The 15,468-nt window shown below is 41.6% G+C and overlaps 1 pseudogene across 1 annotated transcript; it reads left to right on the forward strand.

The window, feature by feature from the left end:
- Positions 1 to 718: 718 nt before the first annotated feature.
- LOC306871012 (serine/threonine-protein kinase TAO3-like) lies at positions 719 to 4,420 on the forward strand (annotated as a pseudogene). The gene is made up of 7 exons: positions 719 to 940; positions 1,582 to 1,710; positions 1,929 to 2,132; positions 2,624 to 2,863; positions 3,012 to 3,224; positions 3,974 to 4,156; positions 4,258 to 4,420. The product of its transcript is annotated as a serine/threonine-protein kinase TAO3-like (transcript).
- Positions 4,421 to 15,468: the final 11,048 nt, after the last annotated feature.

A 15,468-nucleotide genomic window follows, 5' to 3' on the forward strand; every position in this document is an offset into this window, starting at 1 on the left:
TTAATAATGTGCTTTGAAAGTATACTTTCAATGCATCGTTACAATGATCATTTTCAACGCACCATTAAAAATATTCATAAAATATATTTAAGTAAAGTGCAAATAAATATACTTTCAATTCAAGTATATTTTTGTAAAATATATATTTTTTGGAAAATATACAAAATTACAAATATTTTTTTATTTTTATAGTGTTAAAAGTTGTATTGTGAAAATAGGCAAAAGCATGATGCTAATATATTTTTAAAAGATTTAAAAAAATTTTTTAGTATATTTGCAATGCACTATTAAAACAGGGAATATATTACAAATACAATAAAGTATACTTTTTTCACTGGGGTATTGAAACTGAAAATATTTTATAGAAAATGTAAAGGCCTAGTATATCAAACAATGCAGATCATTATATACATAATCGCTCTACATATTGCACTAATTTTTATTGGTTATATAATAATTGATATATGGTTGCATGTTTTTATATTTTTAAAAATTCTGAGTAAATAGTAATATTAAAGAAATGACAAGAAAGTCACTTACTTTACAGAACTGGTCATTATAAGGTTAAAGAAAACTTCTAACTTGCAGTTATCTAAAGATCTTACAATTCATCTTATGCTTTAAAAGTCGAAAAGAGAGCATAAATACTAAATTTCTTGCTTCCTACCTGACCTTTGACCCCCAACACACTGTGTGTTTGCAGGTCAGTGAGCAGATCCAGGAGCATGAGCAGGAAGTTGTGCAGCGCGAGCAGATGTCAGGGTATAAGCGCATGCGGCGGCAGCACCAGAAGCAGCTGATTGCCCTGGAGAACAGGCTAAAGGCCGAGATGGATGAGCACAAGCTCCGGCTGCAGAAAGAAGTGGAGACCCAGGCCAATAACACCTACATTGAACTGGAGCGGCTGGCCAAGAAGCAAGCTGCACAACTGGACAAGGAGGTGTGTGCTCCTACTTTAAACTTTGTGGCCAGGGTCATGAAAAGTTTACAGGATGTCACATTTTTGTCTGCAAGTCGATATATATGGTGAACAAGCCATGGGGTCCAGAGGCATTCAAACCCTGGAATGCAAAATCTAATTTCAACTTGGAAATAAACAGAAAGTTTTAACATTTTGAAAGATGTAGAACAATGAAATGTTATGAATTAAAGTTATTATGAAATATTTAACTGTTTCCAGAAATTAGTATTATCAAACAATCACATGAACTCCTTTGTACAGGCAGTCAGATGTTCTTGCTTCCATCTCAAGTCATGTTGGAGAACATGAACATAAGGTTTACACAAACTTGTGTAGTTCATGCAGCTTGAGCACTGCTGTGATTAAAACAGAAGGTGAAAGACGTTCTGCAGTTCAAATGTATTTTCATAAATTGTAATAACTAAAATAAATACAGATTTTCACTAGTAGTCTTAGACTGATAAGTGGATTTGATTGAAATGACAAAATATTATGAGTTTACTAATGCATAGCTGACCACAGTGAAATTTTGTGATATTAATCCTCCTTTGGGCCTAGATGATTAATTTGTAAGTGGTTAATGCTGCAAAACCAGATGTTATTTCTTTTGTCCCTCAAAGTTGAAAGCCTCGGCAGCTGAGGAAAAAAGAATCCAGCAACAGATCTTGGTCCAGCAGAAGAAGGAACTGACCACCTTCTTGGACACACAGAAAAAGCAGTACAGACTATGCAGAGAAAGAATGAAAGAGGTGAGATCAGTACAGTCAATAAATTCACAGAACACAGTACAAACTCAGGACACGTTTGTATGTATGCGCCCCACTGTTCAGGGCCCAATGAGAATTTTTAGAGGGCCTTCTTTGTCACAGGGCCCTTAACAACATCAGACAAATTTTTCATATTACCTATAAATGGCTATATTCTATTATTGAAGTAAAAATCATCTAATTTGTTCTACATACAATAGGAAATGAATGAAGACGCCGATACACCAAAAGAGGAGAAACAGGAGCGCTTGTCACAGCATAAGGAATCAATGCAGCGCTCCCAGGCTGAGGAGGAGGCCCAGCTGTTGAACCAGCAAAGACTGGTTTACGAAAGGAGTTGCCGTGCTCTAAAAAGAAGAAGCCTTATCAAGAAGCACGAGTTTGAACAAGAGCAAATGCGGGAGGCAAGAAATAATATGAGTCACAACAAAGAATGTCTTAAGCACATTGTTTTGTTCTTGTGAATTTTGAGGTTTTATTTAGAACTCTGAGTGATATCCAGGTTATTGTTTGAAGAAATATATATATATATATATATATATATATATATATATATATATATATACACTTCCGTTCAAACGTTTGGGTGTATGTTATTTGTATTTGTATTATTGACATTAAAGTCTTTACCATTACTTTGAAGTAAGTTATTGCATCCTTGCTGAACAAAAGTATTAATTTCTTTCAAAAACTAAACTTACTGACCCCAAACTGTTGAAAGGCAGCGTGTGTATATAATATACAGTATAGTGATATATGGAGTTGATCACAGTATCTTCTGCTATTTCAAGTATGAAATGTTCACAAAAAACAACAACAAAAACACAAAGCTCTTTTTAAAAACCTTATCCTTTTTTAAATATTAATCATAAATGACTTGCTCTTTGTGTTAAAGGAACTTAACAAGAAGAAGACACAAAAAGAAATGGAGCATGCATTGATGATCAGGCAGGATGAGTACACCCAAGAGTTGGAACAACGGCAACTACAAACCTTACAAAGGCTACGCTTTGAGCTGATGAGCCACCAGCATCAAACTGAGTTGGAGAACCAGGAGGAGTACAACAGTCGACGCCAGAGGGAGCTTCACAGGAAGCATGCACTGGAACGCCGACAGCAGCCCAGGAACCTTAAGGTAAACTGCACAAATTGTAATGGTAGGTAGAACTAATGTAAAATATAAAGGTAAGAATATGGACATGAAAAAGAGATGACAATAGAAAAGCCAAAAGCACAATTGTATTTAGCCTTTTCTATGATGCATTAAAATCCTCTCATTACAGACATTGGAAATGCAGATCAAAAAGCAATTCCAAGATACGTGTAAGGTGCAAAATAAGCAGTACACAGCTCTGAGGAACCATCAGCTGGAGGTCTCCCCCAAGAGTGACCACAAAGCCATCCTGAAGTCTCTGAAGGAGGAACTGACCCTCAAACTTGCACAGCTGGCAGAACAATATGAGCAAAGCATTACTGAGATGATGGCCTCTCAATCGGTAAAGTACACAGTCACCAGAGGGAAACATCCTTTTAACGGTGAAACCACACACTTTGTGCATGAAAAGGTTATAAACCCGAATCTTAGATCCTGTAACCTGATGAATGTGTTGAAACATACAGTACTCGCTGAGTAAATTAGTTTAGGGTTTACACACACATACAAAAAACACATTGCTTCTTTGGAAGTGGAGAGAACCTGATACAATAGAAATTGTTTTCATATTCGGTCAGAAGGTCTTTTCTCACAATTCTCTTACCAGTGACAAGCAGCAGCTACTGGCCAAGACCGTTTGTGAGGTTCCCTCTAGTGGCTATGGAGGGAAATGAATTTCCACAACTAAGCCAAAAATTCTACTTCCACAACCAGTTTTCCAAATGAAAACTGATCTTATTGTTAAGTCTTATATTGCTGTTTATATGAGCAATATTGTTTTTAATCACTGTTAACTACTATAAAAGACGACTCATTAAGCAATTCTATCTATAGCTACTATTACAGTTTTTATTATTTCAAATTTGACTATTTCTGTATTTTCTGTTTTCATTTCAATTGTTTTAGTCCTTTTGTTGCATTTTTAGGTTTAATTTATTTAGTTTTAGTAATTATAGTACCCTAGATGAAATAAAATATATTTTTTATTTCAGTTAATGTTTATTTTATTTCCAGTAATGAAAATGATTTTTTAATTATCAAACAATAAAATAAACCCCATCAGATAATAACTGCAGCATGAAACTCTCCCAGTTACGTTTAGATGAAGAGCAGGAGGCTGAATGTCAGGCTTTAAGGCAGCAGCTGCATCAGGAGATGGAGCTCCTCGATGCCTACCAGAACAAAACGAAGGCGCAGATGGAGGCCCAACATGAGCGTGAGGTGCAGAAGTTGGAACAGAAGGCGTCCTTACGCCGGGCTCACTTGGAACAGAAGGTGAGCTGTTTTTTTTATTATTTACAGTAAATTCATAGGATAGGTAAATAAATCATACCTGCAATCCCTAGTAAACAGTCTGCCAACACCTCTGCCCCCAGATTGAAGAAGAGCTGGCCTCACTTCATAAGGAACCAACTGAAAAAAATCAAGCATTTATTTGAGCGTCAGGAGCGAGAACTGGACATGTTTGATATGGAGAGCGCGCGGCTAGGATTCGGAAGATTGGCCTCATTTGACTTTCCCAAGGATGAGGCCAGATGATCCAACAGAGGTCAAAGGGACTGTTCAACACTGATGTCCTTGGACACATTGTGCCTGCACTGTCCCTGATTGTTGGATTTACCAAGATCACCCAAACAGTGACAATGCTGGATCAATATCTTATAACTCATATCGGCTGTGAGAACTTTGCTGAGATTCTGAGAGGAGAAACTAAACAGCCACAGACACAAAAGTGGTTTGGTGATGCATCACTGAGCTCATAAAGAAGAAATATCTAGACAAACTGACCTTTTCTCCATGCCATTGTCCCACTTTTGGTATTAAATTAGTAATTCAGGATATTTTATTACAAGTAAGCACTTTGATATGTTAAGTACGATCCCATCATGTAAGGTGGATATGAAGTGTGAAATGCCTTTGGTGTCATCAAAGGACATTGCGACTGTAGAATGTGTCCTGCGTCTTCACCGTGGCTATTAGCTGTTTTGTATGTATCACAGAGAATGTGACAACCGTTGATGAAAACTTTACGCAGAAGCAGATTTTGAAGCAGTGTCTGATTTTCAAATATGGAGAATACATAAAGAGCATTTAATTAAGTTCATATTGTGGAACCCACACTTTATTTCTTTTTTACTTAGAAAAAGGTCAAAAAAGAAAAAACACAAAAATTGTATTTATTGTTCAATATCCTAAATTAATTGGCATTAGTTTTATCAGGAAGTGTATTTATTACATTGAATCAGTTCTGTCAGAGTTACTGGTATTATTGCATGCACTTTAAAAGACAAATTCAGGTTGTGAAGTGGAGCATGAATCTGTCAGAGATTTTAGCCGTGTACAAATAAAAGTGGTCATAGCAGTTTTGTTTTCATGGATATTGATACTGAACATAAGCTTTATCTTTGATATAAATACCCGCCAAATGCCTTTAAGTTATGTTGATGGATGTTTTTGTTTTCCTTATTTTGCACAATTTGTTAAATTGTGATTCATTCGATGTGGATGTATCACTGCTCTTGTACAGGGAAAATGTTGCAATTTGTGTTGTACAAATTTTATATAAATATTTGTAAATGATAACCTAAATAGGGTTTACATATGTATTGATCATTGCCAACAAAGATCTATGGAAGTCTTGTTCAGAGAAGGCAGAGGAATGCAAACTTATTTTTGTAAATAAAACAAAGTTACTTATATTCTCGTGCATCACGTGACAGCCTACATGTCTGGTGGAGCTATAATGCGAACATCTCTGTGTAACAGAGTTCATGGCTTGCTGTCATTTAAGAAAGACACTACTCCAGCAACTAGTAGAAGGGGTTCAGTTCGATTTTTATTTCACAACATGTACTTTATAGGCAGATTTGTAGTGTGTAATAAAAGATACTTTGGGCCTGACCAACTACTATCTTTTATAAACTCTTGACCTTTACCCTCATTATTCATGAGTGTCTCAAAATGTTTTATCATCAGGATGGTTTCCTGTTACTGTCATTTAGGGTCTCTTCTCCAACAAAGTCATTGTTTCAACTGCCGTGATGTTTTAACAAATAAACACAATGAAGTTTTGATCGGCTTATGCCATGCTGAGATTTACTGAGCAGTTCCTTAAAAGTTATAGACTGAGGTCAACACTATTTATTTATTCATTTATTGCAGTTTCTGATGTTAATGAAACAAAAGATCTGCCTTTCTGTGTGTGTTCTAGTGTATGCTGTTCAGTACATTTTACATTTATTCATTTAGCTGACGCTTTTATCCAAAGCGACTTACAATTGCTATATATGTCAGAGGTCGCACGCCTCTGGAGCAACTAGGGGGTTAAGTGTCTTGCTCAGGGACACATTGGTGTCTCACAGTGGATTCGAACTCGGGTCTCTCACACCAAAGGCATGTGTCTTATCCACTGGGCCATCACCACCCCAATCACCACCCCAGTAGTTCAGTTCATTTTGCCCTCAAGCAACTGTAAATATGATAAAAGATTTATCTGATATCCTGTCCTCTCCATGTCAGTTCATGGAGAGGATAGGATATGGATATGACTTATGGCTTCACATCCTGGTCACATAACCACCTTTGATTTGCTTTTTAGCACTTCTTCCTCCCTCATCTCAGCCCTGTATGTAATATGTTTAGTGTATAGTTAAAGTTTGTTAGTTTGTAAATTTAAATTATTGTTTAGATTATATACACTTACAACTTGGTTTGGAAAAACTAATGTGAACATCTGGGAAATATTATGGGTAATATTTCATTATTAAGGTGTTTAACCACCATTTGTCCTTAATACAACTTCCAAAGTTCTTAGAATAGATTCACACAACTTTTAAATAGTCTCCAGTAGAATGTGGTCGATTAGAAAATCTACTAATTGCTTTAGAGATGCTGAAGGAGAGAATCAGATTATTACTGTTTCTCTCCAAAACTGCCCACAGTGGTTTGATCATTTTCATGTCAGGTGATGTATCTGGCCAAGGCAGATGTTACATTTAATCTTAATGGTCCAACTGTGCAGGTTTTATGAACCTTTTTGCACTTTAGTGCTGGTGTCTGTTTTCAAGCAGTCGCAGCATGGCTTTGTGAAAGTCTCTGCGGTCGTTTTTTGTGAAAATGGGGTCTTCAATGTGAATATTGAGTTGCTGTCACTTTTCAGTACTTCTGTGTTATTTGGACACAGTCTGGTTTTCGCCCATTATTTATCTTTGCTGATGAAGTCTTCCCATGCTTTGTGATTATAATCACAATCGTAAATATTGTTGTTCTTTAAACAACAAACAATTAGGCTGTCAAGAGTTTAGGCACTCCAGCTAAACAGACTTCCATGAACTGTCCTTTTTGGAAGTTAATAACTCAATCATTTCACACTTGGCTTTTATAAACACTACTGAACACAATTTATACTACACAGATACACAAACAAGAGAATATAGACAATGAAAAACTCTTTTTCCCACTGCACACAGCGGAATTAATTATTTAATCTAATAATGAATTAATCTAACCCAGGTTAATAGGAAATCAGTGGTGGCAGTCTTCCTTGACGTTGAGAAAGCGTATGATATGTGGATTTCCTGTATGGACTCTCTATTCAGGTGAGAATTGGCAAAGAATTATCTGGTAGTTATATGGTAGAAAATGGAACCCCTCAGGGTAGTGTTATTAGTCCTCTGCTCTTTATTATCATGATTAATGATGTTTTTTCAGATGTAGGGCCTGGGATTGGAAGATCACTGTTTGCAGATGACGGGGCCTTGTGGAAGAAGGGAAGAAACGTACTCGGTTACTAAAGTAACCTCGATTCCCTTAGATACGGGAACGAGTACTGCGTCGCTAGACGCTATGGGGAAAAACTCCTTTTTCTCCGAGGACTGAAGACTTTTTCAATCACGCAGTGTGACTGCACGGCCATTGGTTCGTGCAGTAATAAAAAACGAACCAATGGCTCGTCAGTGGTACTGCTATGGCTCGTCGCTAGACGCTATGGGGAACAAATACAATCCCGCCATGCCATGAAGAGAAACGACAACCATAAAACTGGCCTTGAGCAGTAAGGCTCAGAGGGACCAATTATGAGCAGGAAGCATTCTGCAGGAGGCATGAGGACCGAATTCTTCAGAGGTCAGTCCAGCCTAGAAATCGTTTCAACGGTCATAAGTACAGCCTCAGCACCAGGAATGGGGCCAAGAGCGTTCTTGGAGAATCAGGCAATGCCTGAGGGGACCGCTTTAAGACAGGTGTGTGCCATCTAAGCAGAGAGAACCCTAGCCTGTAAGGCTGGGACATCCAAGCTATAGAACCTCGCAAATGTGGACGGCGAGGCCCAGCCGGCCGCCGCACAAATGTCTGCCATAGACACACCACTAGACCACGCCCAAGAAGAGGCCACGCCTCTCGTGGAATGAGCTCTCACTCCAATGGGGCTCTGGAGGCCCAGGGAGGAGTATGCTAGTGCGATAGCGTCAACTAACCATCGAGATATTCTGTGCTTTGTGACCGGAGACCCCTTGGTGCGGCCGCCAAAGCAGACAAAGAGTTGTTCCGTCTGCCTAAATGGCGTGGAACGCTCGATGTACATTCTCAATGCCCTGACTAGGCAGAGAAGGTTGAGCTCTTGGTCCTCCTCAGAAGAGGGGAGCGCAGAGAGCGTAATAACCTGGGCTCTAAACGGAGTGTAGAGCGCCTTAGGGACATAGCTGTGTTTTGGTTTTAGGACGACCTTAGAGTCGTTAGGCCCAAACTCAAGACAGGCAGGGTTTACAGAGAGAGCCTGCAAGTCACCTACTCGCTTTACCAATGCTAGCGCTAGTAGCAGAGCGGTTTTGAGCGACAGTGTTTTTAAGCTTGCAGATTGTAGTGGCTCAAAAGGAGGGCCCTTAAGGGCTCTCAGGACCGTGGGCAGGTCCCATGCAGGGACTGTGAGGGGTCGGGCGGATTGAGCCTCCGAGATCCCCTCAGAAAACGGACAACCAGGTTGTTCCGGCCCACCGACTGTCCGGCTATAGGATTGTGAGAAGCTGCTATAGCTGCCACGTAGACTTTGAGTGTGGAAGGGGCGCGGCCCTTATCCAGCAGCTCCTGTAGATATGACAATATCACTGATATGTCTCATGTTGTCGGGTCTTTACCACGGGCTTGACACCAGGCAGAGAAAACCGACCATTTAGAGGCGTAGAGGCGTCTCGTGGACGGGGCTCTAGCCTGTTCAATGGTGTTCAGGACATTCTCGGGGAGATCTACTGAGTCCCATCGAGTGCCCATAGATGCAGGTCCCACAGCTTGGGCTGGGGGTGCCAGATCGTTCTGTTCGCCTGGGAGAGGAGGTCTCGCCTCAGGGGAATAGGCCACGGAGCTGCTATTAGCAGCTGCGATAACTCCAGGACCGTGTATTGATAAGCCACACCCTCGAAGGCGAATCTCAAGAATCGTCTGTGATGGGGGGCTATCTGGATGTGAAAATAAGCGTCTTTCAGATCCAGCGAAAAGAACCAGTCCTCTGGGTGAATATGCGAGAGGATCTGCTTCACTGTAGTCATTCTGAATAGCCGTCTCATGAGGGCGCGGTTCAGACGTCTGAGATCGAGAATGGGCCGGAGGCCGCCATCCTTCTTGGGGACGAGGAAATAACGGCTGTAGAAGCCTGACTCGCTCTGAGTTGGGGGAACTATTTCTATAGCTCGTTTTGCCAGCATTTTCTGCACCTCGGCTCGCAGAACGTGTGCGTTGCTGCTCCGCACTAAGGTGGGGACCCTGCCGCTGTACCGAGCGAATTGAAGTGTATAACCTCTTTCTATAATCCCCAGAACCCACTGTGACACTCCGGGGATGGCCCGCCAGGCCTTGGCCCGTGTGGAAAGGGGTTGGATTAGCGCGGGTGGTGAGTCGCCTCGCGGGAACTCGACGCACCTGGTATTTGGAAGAGGAAATTTGCTCCCTTTTTGAAAATGTTTGTTTTTTTATTTTTCTCGCTATAACAGCGGCTGTATGTGAAGGCACTTCTGGAAAGGGCCTGTGATTCACAACAGGTTTTGCAACAAACCGGTTTGCCTTGGCACCCAGAACTGAACGGGGTGCTTGAAGGCATAACAGAGGGCGTTTTGGGGTTGGTCCAGCGTCTGTGGGACCTTGACCCCTCCTCTTTCTTCCTATCGGATCAGGACGACGCCGGAGGCGCAGGGTCCAGGGTCAGCCTGGGCCGGGGTCCTTGACGCTTTGGATAGGGGTAGCGTTTGGCCGAGCGGGAGTGCTGCCGAGGCTCAGGCTTCTTTGTAGGCTGAGCGGGCGACGGCGCAGGTTTAGCTGGCTGTTGCGCTGGAGCAGGCTTGGGGCGACTGGTGGCCGTTGCAGAGCTGGACCGTTTAGGCAGGAAGTGTCGCATAGCCTGGGACGACTTCTGAGCCGTGGTGAATCGCTCTGCAAAGCCCTCGACGGCAGGTCCAAAGAGCCCAGCAGGGGAGACCGGTGTGTCGAGGAAGGGGACCTTGTCAGCCTCCTTAATCTCCATGAGGTTTAGCCATAAGTGGCGTTCCAACACCACTAAGTTGGCCATTGACCTCCCAATGGACTGTGCTGTAGCCTTTGTAGCTCTTAAAGCCAGGTCGGTGGCGCTGCGCAGTTCTTTAAAAACTGCGGGATCAGGCCCGAACTCGTCCATGGACCGGAGGAGTTTGGCTTGAAAGATGTGGAGCACAGCCATGGAGTGAAGCGCTGAGGCGGCCTGCCCAGCGGAGGAGTATGCTCGTCCAGCGAGGACGGAAGTCGTCCTGCACGGCTTGGAGGGATGAGCAGCCTTTGCTTTCCATCCGATGACGGAGGGCGGGCAAAGGTGCGCAGCCACAGCTTCGTCAAGAGGGGGCAACCTCTCGTAGCCCTTCTCTTCGGCGCCATCCACTGAGGAGAGAGCAGAAGAAGAGTTAGAGCGGAGTCGGGCCGAATACGGAGCACGCCACGACTTCGTGAGTTCGTCATAGACCTCCGGAAAAAACGGAGAAGCTCGCTGACGAGGGGCCGTGCGGCGCCCCGGCAGGAACCATTCGTCCAGACGACTACGAGTGGGCTCCTCCGGCGTAGACCACTCCAAACCCAGCTCATCAATGGCCTTAGCGATGATGCGGAAGAGCTCGGCATCCATCCCTGGCTTTGCTTCGCTGGGCTCGGCAGACGAGGAGGGGGCGGGGTTGATGGTAGAGCCCGAGATATCCTCTGCGTCTGACGCTATTAGAGACATGCTGTCATCTAATAGCTCCTCCTCAAAAGCACCGAACGAGATCACGTCACTCGCGCCAACCGAGGGACGCTGATCCGCGTGCTCAAAGAGGACGGGAGAATCCACTCTGCATAGCGGGGGCGAGGCACGCGGGGTCTGAGCCGGCGTGAGCTCGCTCGCCGCTGAGCGCTTAAGCCCTTTACCCCGCCGTTTTTTCCCACCAGGTCCCTGGGAGGAAGAAAACGGGAGAGCGCGAGGGGCGGAGTCGCTCTCTGAAAAGAAAGTGATCCGAGCGCGCAGAGTCACGAGACTCATGTTCATGCAGTATGAACATTCCATCTCGCTCAGAGCGGCCTCTGCGTGGGATTTACCCAAGCAGGAAACACACTCTGAGTGGCCGTCGGCATCGTGCAGCAAAAGCTTGCACGAGACGCACTGACGGCGCGGCATTTGCAACAACGCCGCAATTTGCTCTTTTAGAAGAAATTTGCTCTTCTTGAAGGCTCCGGGATGACAGCAGGGGACGAGCTGACGTCCGCTCTGATCACTGAAGCGGCTCGGCGAAGCGGGCTGGATCAGCGGGGAGCGGGGAAAAAAGGCAGCCTTCCAATCCGCAGCGATGCGTTTCAACGGCGAGCGTCTGGAGTCCTGGATCAGCGAAGAGGTCGTCGCTGAAGGAGAATTGATCTGTTTTCCTATGGCGAAGCGCCCGCTTATATAGCCAGATGACCCCGCCCCTTCTGGCGGGCTCTGGCGGGCTTTGCCGCCATAGGCTCGTGCAGTACCACTGACGAGCCATTGGTTCGTTTTTTATTACTGCACGAACCAATGGCCGTGCAGTCACACTGCATGATTGAAAAGGTCTTCAGTCCTCGGAGAAAAAGGAGTTTTTCCCCATAGCGTCTAGCGACGCAGTACGAGTGTAGTATCGACAGGGAACATATACAGTGCTCGTTAAACTATGCTTTATGTATATTTACACATAAGGCTATTAGTATAGTAATGACCTGGTGAGATGCAAAATAAGAGTGTCATTAATATACCGGTACTATTTGATGACAAACTTTTCACACTCTAACTTTATTCATGTATTTAAAAATAATAATAATACTTTTTTGCAAGTTAACTTTAAGTTTATTTATTTGTGCAAGTTATCATTCCATTCAGTTGTTGTTTTTTGTTGTTGTTTTTTGTGTGGTTTCTTAGCAATCAACATATATTTGTGACTGACATGTTGGATGGGTGAGTAAGGTGGAGGGGGTTGAAAAAACATTTCTAAAACGGAGAGAGTGCTATTTTGGACAGGTAAAAATGATTTTAAAAAGTATGAATAAATAAAGAAACGTGGATTTATGTTAATCTCTGTAACTGTTGCACTATGAATTGCTGTGCTATATATTGCTTGTCACAGTAAATGCTAATAAAAATGTCTTAAATGATCACACAAAACCTTGATGTGTTATGCTTATGGATATTTCATGGATTTTCTAGTGATAAATTAGTTATATGAGCTGTTTAAGCCTTAAAATTTAATTAAAACAAAACAAAAATTAAATCCAAAGAACAGTCCCATGATGGGAACCCCTAAAGGGTTCTATATGAATGAATGAATGAATGATGCATTTATATAGCGCATTTATTGTGTATTGCCGTACACCCAAAGCGCTTTACAATCATGTGGAGGGGGTCTCTCCTCAACCACCACCAGTGTGCAGCATCCACTTGGATGATGCGACGGCAGCCACAGGACAACGGCGCCAGTGCGCTCACCACACACCAGCTACAGGTGGAGAGGAGAGTGTGATAGAGCCAATCAAGTGGATGGGGATTACTAGGAGGCCATGATTGATAAGGGCCAGTGGAGGGAATTTGGCCAGGACACCGGGGTTACACCCCTACTCTTTACGAGAAGTGCCATGGGATTTTTAGTGACCACAGAGAGTCAGGACCTCGGTTTAACGTCTCATCCGAAAGATAGAACCTTTTTCCTGGTTACAAAGAACCCTAAAGGGTTATTTTGATTGAACCCTTAAAAAGGGTTCTATATAGAACCTTTTAGGGGTTCCAAATATGTAGCGCCTGATAGAAGCTTTTAAGGTTCTATATAGAACCTTTTCTTCTAAAAGTGTATATTTACGTTAACTCTTCAAGTATGATGCAGCATTGTGTTTTCGTCATTGTTTACATATGCGTCATTGCGCCTAGCATATTGATTATTTTTTAGTAAAAAAGGCCAAGCATTTTTTTCGATTTTATTGCAAGCTTTATGTGGGCTATAATTAAATATGAGTTCTCATTAGTTGTCTAGCTATCTTGTCAGCAGATAAATGCAGTGAGCAACAAATTATAGAAATGTATTCTCTAAACTTGAATGTTGAATAGTGAAACAGTTAACTGCAGTTTACAAAAGCTAACGGTAAACATTTTTCATCCCTTATGCTTGTCTAATGTTAATTCCAGTATGTACTGATGTATTAAACAATAATATTATTATTTGTAAATATTGTGCATTAAATAAAATAATTGTTTTTCTACTTTTGTCTTTAGGAAAGCCATCATCTGTAATGTAAGACACCTAAGACAGTGCGTGCTACAGGGAGACAGGACAGTGCCAAACCACATGTGACCATATGAACACCCAGATGTGTTTGAGAACTTGAGGATGAAATGCAATGTAGTACTCAAAGCTGCTCATGGTCAGCCTGCTGCTTTTGATATTGATCACATGTTAATAAATATGCTGGAAACAGTCTCTGTCTTTTGTTTATATGCAGTACTGGTCAAATGTTTGGACGCATTACTATTTTTTTATGTTTTTGAATGAAGTCTCTTATGCTCATCAAGCCTCCATTTATTTGATCAAAAATACAGACAAAATCAGTAATATTGTTAAATATTACAATTTAAAATAATGTTTTCTTGTTTTAATATTCTTTATATTTATTTCTGTGATGTAAAGCTGGATTTTGATCAGCCATTACTCCAGTCTTAAGTGTCACATGATCCTTCAGAGATCATTATAATGTGCTGATTTGGTATTTGGTTATTGTCAGTGTTGGAAACAATTGTGTTGCTTAATATTTCTGGAACCTGTGATACTTTATACAGGATTGATTGATTGAATCCTGACAGGAATTTTCAAAATTATAGAAATCTTTCCTAACAGTATGTCTTTAGTATCAATTTTAAAAATTGCTGAATAAATGTATTCATATTCTTAAAAAAATAATAATTAAATACTGACCCCAAACTTTTGAACAGTAGTGCATGTTGTTACAAAATATTTCTATTACAAATAAATGCTGTTCTTTTATTTAAAGAATACTAAAATTATCTCAGTTTATAAAGAAATATTAAGCAGCACGACTTTTTCCATCACTGATAATAAATAAGCATATTAGAATGATTTCTGAAGGATCATGTGACACTGAAGACTGGAGTAATTATGTTGAAAATTCAGATTTGATCAAATAAATTAATTATATTTTAAAAGTGAAGTGACATACTGCCAAGTATGGTGACCCATACTCGGAATTCGTGCTCTGCATTTAACCCATCCAACGTGCACACAAACAGCAGTGAATGCACACACACAGCAGTGAACACACACACACCGTGAATACACACCCGGAGCAGTGGGCAGCCATTTATTCTGCGGCACCCAGGGAGCAGTTGGGGGTTCGGTGCCTTGCTCAAGGGCACCTCAGTCATGGTATTGAGGGTGGAGAGAGCACTGGACATTCACTCCCCCCACCTACAATCTCTGCCGGCCCGAGACTCGAACCCGCAACCTTTGGATTACGAGTCAGACTCTCTAACCATTAAGCCATGACTTCCCCTAGAAAACCATTATTTTAAATGGTAAAATTTCAAAATATTACTGTTTTTGTCTATATTTTTGATCAATTAAATGCAGGCTTGATGAGCATTGGAGACTTATTTCAAAAACATTAATAGTGGCCACACTTTTTACCTGTATGTGTGTGTACAGTAAATGTGCATAAAAACATATATACTGTATGTAGTGTGTGTGTCCATTTATTAATCTGCATGTACGCTATACTTTTACCTTAAAAAAAACAAACTAATAAAGGTTTATGCAAAACTCGGTAGCTAGCGAATGAAATCAGTAATAACGGCATGGAGTGATTAGCTTACTAGCATTCATTCAGCGTTGTAATAAACATGCATGTTCTGTAAAGCTGCAGTGAAATGATATGTATTGTGAAAAGCGCTGTACAAATAAAAATGAATGCGTAGACATACATACTGACCCAGCAATCCAAGTGAAATGTCCGCCAAAAACCTCCCCGGACATCTTAGCACAAACCATGATAAGATCGTAAGTAACACTGTTTGTCTTGCTTCAGTTTAACCG

Source organism: Barbus barbus (assembly GCF_936440315.1).
Source record: "Barbus barbus genome assembly, chromosome: 6".
In the NCBI taxonomy this organism is placed as follows: Eukaryota; Metazoa; Chordata; class Actinopteri; order Cypriniformes; family Cyprinidae; genus Barbus; species Barbus barbus.